We start from the raw sequence: 6870 nt of genomic DNA, 5'->3' as shown, positions 1-6870 counted from the left end.
GAAGAACTAAATTGAAGAGCTTTTCTTTCCTCTACCCCAAAACTGTCTCATAGGAGAAAAGCAGCCTTGTTTGGCATTTGCCAAAACACCCAAAAGCAAATGACTCAGCCTTTTCCATCTAGGGCAAAGATCAAACACTGGGGCAATATTCTACTTCTGAAAAATTTCCACATATTCCTGGAAATCTAGAAGGCCACATGTATGTCTAGGGCTGGATGTATGCATGGTCAGAAAAACCCTGAGAAGGCTCTGAGTTCTCATCTTTAGCTTACCTTAGGCTCTCAGAAAGTAGAAAGTAAAGGCAAAGTCAGCATCATAAATTGCTTGGCTAAGCATATAACACACACACACACACACACACACACACACACAAATTCCTGCTGCAAAGACTCAGTGATTTCTTTTAAGCATGTTGCTTATTGTTTGTTTTAGGTTTCAGGTATTAAAAGCAATGTCAATGAAATCACTAAATGACATCTACTGTGATGGGACAGACATCAGTGAACCTAAATGAAAAAGAATATCATTAAACAAAAAATAATTTTAAAAGGTCAGTAAATAAAAAAATTATAATCCACAACAATAAAGAACAAACCTTGGGATAGGGGAGAAATATAATTTCCAGAGCAATCACATTATATTATTCAAGGGTTCTGTTTTCAACAAAAGAAATTATGATGCATGCAGAGAAACAAACAAGTTCAGCACATGAGGAGGAAAAAAGAAAGGAAAAAAACATCCCTGAGGAATTTAAGGTGCTAGACTTATAAGACAAAGACTTTAACTGTCTTTTACATGGCAAAGAGCCCCCCCCCCAAAAAAAACAACCCATGGACGATGAACTAAAGAAAAAACATAAAAATAAATAGAATTCTGGAGTAGAAATGTACAATAAATAAAATGAAAAATTATTAGAAGAATTCAACAGTAGCTTTTAGCAGGCAAATGAAAGAATCAGAGAAAAAAGAATGGAAAAGATGGACAAAGACTAAGAGATCTGTGGGATATCATGTGTACTATACCAACCTATGCATAATGGTAAGTTCCAGTAGAAGAAAAAAGACAGGGACAGAAGGCACATATGAAGAAATAATGCCCAGACCCTCCCCAAATTTGATGAAATACTTATATTCACTTATTTAATAAACTCAGTAAAATCCAAGTAGAAGACATTGTCTATGTTTTAGAATCTCATTTACTTTTTGAGACTAAAGGAAGAAAGTTTTATTTTGTGCAGAACCTAAATTTTCTGTAGCACATAATCTAACTCAAGATGTCTGGATAGACAAATTTAAACAATCAAAACACAGGGAGCACAGAATAAGAATGAGGGCCTTTAATCCTGTATAGCTTATTGTAATCTTGAATACATCCCAGAGTATATTAAGCAGATAATGAATTGGCAAAGTCCATTGAGGAATGGAAGAAAAATTATGGAACTATTAAACTTTACCATTGGGGAAACACCTGATATAGGTTCAACATTATGGACACCCAAATCAACTGCCAAGCCCTTGATCTTAAGGCTTTACTATTGTTTAGCATATGTAGGTAGTGGAGAAGCTTAGCCTCCATATAAATAATGTAAGAATTAATTCAGGAGAACATTCTTTTGGTGCTCAGAGGTGGCTTTTCTGCAAGCCCAACTCTGCAAGTGAAATCATTGCCCTCCCCCCTGCATGGGCATGAAACCCAGGAGTGAAAATATCCCTGGCAGCATGGGAGATGATTCCCAGGAATGAGCCTTCCCCAGGCTCAACAATACCACCCTGACTAAAAGAGGGAAAAGAAGTGTAACATTTAAGGTATCAGTGGCTGAGAGAGTTCAGAGTCAAGAGGCTACTCTGGAGGTCACTCTCATGCAAGCGTCAGTTAAGCATTGCTCTCTATCATGACTTGCCAAACCCCAACTAAAACCAATCCTGCCAATCTCAAAGAACACTTATCTTTTATAATGACGTAAAGGGCATTATGTAAGATTCTACAAAGGTTTCATGCACTTGGGCAACTTTCCAGAAATCTACAACCTCTAGATGGGTCCCTGGGCCAGGTAAGTCCTGAAATGCAGAGGGCCCAACCTCTCCAGAACATCAACTAGTTCCATTCCCCTTATCCCACATTACTGACAGCCCCTTCCAATATGAAAAAGTTACAATGGGAATAGCCCAAATACCCCTCAAAAGTGGGAGAAAGATCAAAGGTGATGGTGGAGTTCTACAGAGAAGGTAGGGTTTAACAAATTAGTGTGACTGTTGTATCATTATATTGATATTTCTTTCGGTCTCCAGTATCTTAGAGCATCTAGAAGGAAAAACCTAAAATTGTGGAATAGTGACCCATACCAAATTCTGAAATCCTCTCTATAACTAATTGTTGTGTTGTGCTTTGACATGTATTGCTATTTTGTATTTGTTATTTTTCATGAAAAAGAAATCAAAGTAGAGTGTGATATTTAAAAAAAATCCAAGTAGAATAAACCTTAAGAGGTCCCCACTTAAGACTATTGACAAATAGAGACTATTGAAAGCTGTAACAGTGAAATAACTCATCATATACAAGAGATCTTTAATAAGATTAACAATTGAATACTTAATAAAAATCATGGAAGTCAGAAATTTACTGAAACACACATTTAAAATTTTGAAAGAAAAAAAAGCTATCATCCACAAATTCTATATAGATCGCAAAACTATGCTTCAGAATAAAAGTACTTTTATCCTGTTTGATTATTTTTACTCTAATGATTACTAATTGCTTTCAAAGTCAGCTTTAGGTTAAATTAACTTCTTTCTTTGATTACTAAAGGTGTAAAGTTAGGTTATTGGTTAGAGATCATTGTTGTTTTGAATTGTAGGTATTTATAGATACAAATTTTCCTTTAAGCAATGATTTTCACTGCATTCTATAAGTTTCAGTATGTTGCATTTTCACTTTATGTCACTAAGTAGTTTCTACATTACATGTAATTTCTTTCTTGATCCATTTGTTGTTTAAGAGAGGGCTATTTAATTTCCATATATTTGAATTTTCAGAATAGACAAATCCAGAAATGAAAAGAGTGGTTTCTAGTGGCAGGGGATTATGGGAGTGACCATTTCTTGTGAATGGAGGTTTCATTGAGGGTGAAAATATGTTCTACAACAGCAGTGATGGTGATGGTTGCACAACATTAAGAAAATAATGCCATAGTGTATTTTGAAATGGAAAAGTTGGAGTTTTTGCATGTATTTATATAAAATTAAAGAAATCCTATTGACTGTTAAGCAAACTACTGGGTAAAATGGCCTACAGATTTATCACTGTTAGAAATTAAACCAATCTTGCCAAAAATAAACATAGTATCTCGCCTTTAAACAGTGTTTGGCCAGTCTGGAAGTTGGGTCTGAAACCCAGGTCTTGTGCCCAATTTAACTGAATCTTCTCATAATTATGATTTTCAATGCCTAAAAAGATTCTGTATGCCCTGGAAACCCTAAAACATAAAAGTCATAAGGATCTTAAGGACCTGCTGGGGAAAGCCTGCCACTCTATTGGCTGGTAAATTTTGTCTATCAAAGTGTTCTGGGGAAAGGTAAATTGTTACCACAATGAGGGATCTGTTCAAGTGCTGTGGATCATTCAGATAACTACCAAAGTGAAAGACAAAGCTGTCAGTTCATATTTCCTATGCTACCATTTCAGGAAGACTAGACAGTAGTTTCTCCCAAGGACTTTAAATTTACCTTTACCAGAATAACTAATATTCAGCCTGAATTTATTTGAAGAGTGGTATTTGAACATACCTGTTATTCTTCTTATACTCTACTTTGTCATTCTCTTCACAATAGTGATTATTTCAAATGCTGCAAGAACCACATTTTAGTAGAAAACAAAACATGTTATTTTTATTGTAAACATGTTTTAATGTTATTTATTTCATTACTCTCAGTAAGAGATCCCATAATTGTGTATATCTGATCAGGTCCATTTTGTATTTCCAGTTTAGACATGATCTGGACTTACATACAACAATCCAGTTACTGAAGACTAAAACTGGACGATGTGCATTACTAAGTTTGTGCAATTTCAAAGTGAAATTTACTGATATTCATCCACATACTCAATCCATATATTCATCCATATACTCAATCCATAAATTTGAATGAAAGTGTTTGCCTGGCTTTATGAAATTTTATAGACTAAAGGAATCACTTCACTACAATCTAAACAACAGGAGGAGTAACCAGATAGTGAATTTTCTCTATCTTCACTACGGGAAGGGTTTGCTTCAATAAATTACCAATAACTGTAAATGTAGTAATGGTATATTACATCCAAAGTGATAGAGATTCTTTTACCAGACAACTCAAAAAATATATATATATAACCAAGATCTCCCTGCTATATGGAGAATATGACAATATTCTAAGCTTATTTTAATAGCCCCCATGTTTATGTGTTTGAGAAATTCTCTTAATATATTTGAGGTCATTTTCAGTGCTCATAAACTAATTTATAACCCTTGGGAGTTGTAATGGGAGCAATTTGTTAAGGGGCTTGTTTGGGGTCATATTATAAGAGTGCAAAGAAATTTAGTAGATACAATCCTGGGAAGAATAGGAACAGGAAGATAGAACTAATTGTTTTGATATTGAGACCTTGACTAATAAACTTAGTGCTTTGGGACAAATACATATTTGTATTTGTATTTGTATTTGTATTTGTATTTGTATTTGTGCTTTGGGACAAAAACATATAATAAAGTTGCAAACTGGGTAGATTCACATCATTATGCGAAAAACTGCAATGGAAATTCAGAATGGAAATGGGGGACTTGGATTGGACTGCTTGGAATATTTTAGTGCTAGAATGATATGAGAAATGCATCTGAGATTCTTACTATAGTCCAGCAGAAATAGATATATGATTGTTACAAGATATACCCAATAGGCCAGTGTTACAGAACTATTCATATTTAAGGGAACAATTAGGTATTGGTTTGACTGCATCAAAAGTCAAAGAATGCTGCTGAAAAGAAAAGGATCTAATAGGAAAACAATGTTACATTTACATATAGAGACTGCATAAAACAGATCTAATTTCACTCAAATGATTTATGGCATAAGTTCTTCCTGGTTTCACAATGGATAAATAATGATGGATATTTGTTATTAATGGAGAATTGAGTTACAAGTAATGTAACTATTGATTAGGACAGGTGTAAAAAATGGCCCATATGATGGGTTTGTCCTCAAGATTTAAAACAATTTTGAGACATGTATATTAACTGGAAATTAATCTATGCCCTTCATACGAAAACTATTACACTAGATAGCAGCCATGGGTGTCATTATATTTCAAATCTGGGAAAAAGTTATTTGGGTCTAAATTAACATGTAAATGTGATTTTACTTTATGTTTTTGATAGGAACTCAGATACAGACTAGATTTCCCAAGAATAACACAATTAAAATTTTAGATGATCTGGACCCAGAGTTAAGATACTCTTTAGGTTTGGAATGGGTAGCACTTTGTAAGGAATATCAATATAGTACTCAATAGCTAAGATTTGAAAAGTACAGTCAATAAGACATCACAACATATAAAATTCTTTCTAAAATTAATGTATGGTGGAGACTTTTGTGTGTTATCCATGAAAAATCTCCTGAAACCATACAACATTGGTAAGATATATTTAAGGGCTTTTTCCATCAATGCAAAAATTCTATTAAATTTTAAAACTAATCCTATTGCCAATCTGACTACTCCTATGCTTTGCATTTTATGATGGACTTGCTACATATTTAGATAGCTACAGAAAGGCCAGAGAATGGTAAAAATGGGAATGGAAATAATTAGGAAATTAGTATTACTAAAATATAGGAACAAAAAGGAGAAATTGTAAGAATAAATACAAATCTAAAAGAAAAAAAATTATTTTACTCTGATGCAAAAAGGGAAACTTTCCTCCCTTTTCTTACAGCTCTTCCTTTGAGAGTTCAGTCTTTAAGAGCTTAATAAACTTCTAATCAGTTTCACAGAACCAACAATGCTTTTCTTAAGAGACTAGGAGCCATCCTTTCAAATGTAAACATTAAGGCCAAGAGAGTGCCCTCTTTCCCTCTTTTGATGAGAATTAAACTTAGGGTGTTTGACTCTAGGTTGTAACCACTCATTTATTATCAAAGTATATTTTATTTTTTCTTTTTTGCATAAATACAGGTGCCCCCCAACTATTAGGTGAGTCTGATAAACTATGTGTAACAGAGGGCTCTTATTTGGGGACAAGTAATTATGCATGTATGTTTTGGCTATGCAGAAGATAAGATCTGTGTCTATCCTTCCAATCTCTTTTATACCTGTCATGTACCACACTGCAGTCCAGTATAATGCTTAATCATTAAAACTGTTTTCTTTCTCTTCTTTCTGAGTTGACAGATTTTATTTTCAGTTATTTCTTCAAATACTACTAATATAGATTTGTTTAGTTCTCCTTCTTCTACTTTCAGTATTTGCTTACTATATTTTGAAATTGTGTTTAAGATGCTTTTCACCAAATATAATTGGCTCTACTTATTTCCTGATGCTGTTCTAGTTGGATAGAGTAAAATGTGTAATTATTGCCAGGATTTTATTCCCAGAAAGAACTTTTTTTTCCAGTTGTGGTTTGACTTTCCTTTTTTTTTTTAATAATTTTTTATTAATTTAAAAATTACAAGAAAGAAATGCAAACATTCTTAATATATGCTCATTCCGTTCTACATTTCTAATCAGTAATTCACAATATCATCACACAGTTGCATATTCATCATCATGATAATTTCTTAGAATATTTGCATCAATTCAGGAAAAGAAATAAAGACAACAGAAAAAGAAAACAAAAACAGAAAA

This window comes from Tamandua tetradactyla, chromosome Y (assembly GCF_023851605.1).
Source record: "Tamandua tetradactyla isolate mTamTet1 chromosome Y, mTamTet1.pri, whole genome shotgun sequence".
NCBI classification, from domain to species: Eukaryota; Metazoa; Chordata; class Mammalia; order Pilosa; family Myrmecophagidae; genus Tamandua; species Tamandua tetradactyla.
The sequence above is the reverse complement of the archived record's forward strand: the minus strand, read 5'-3'. Positions refer to the sequence as shown.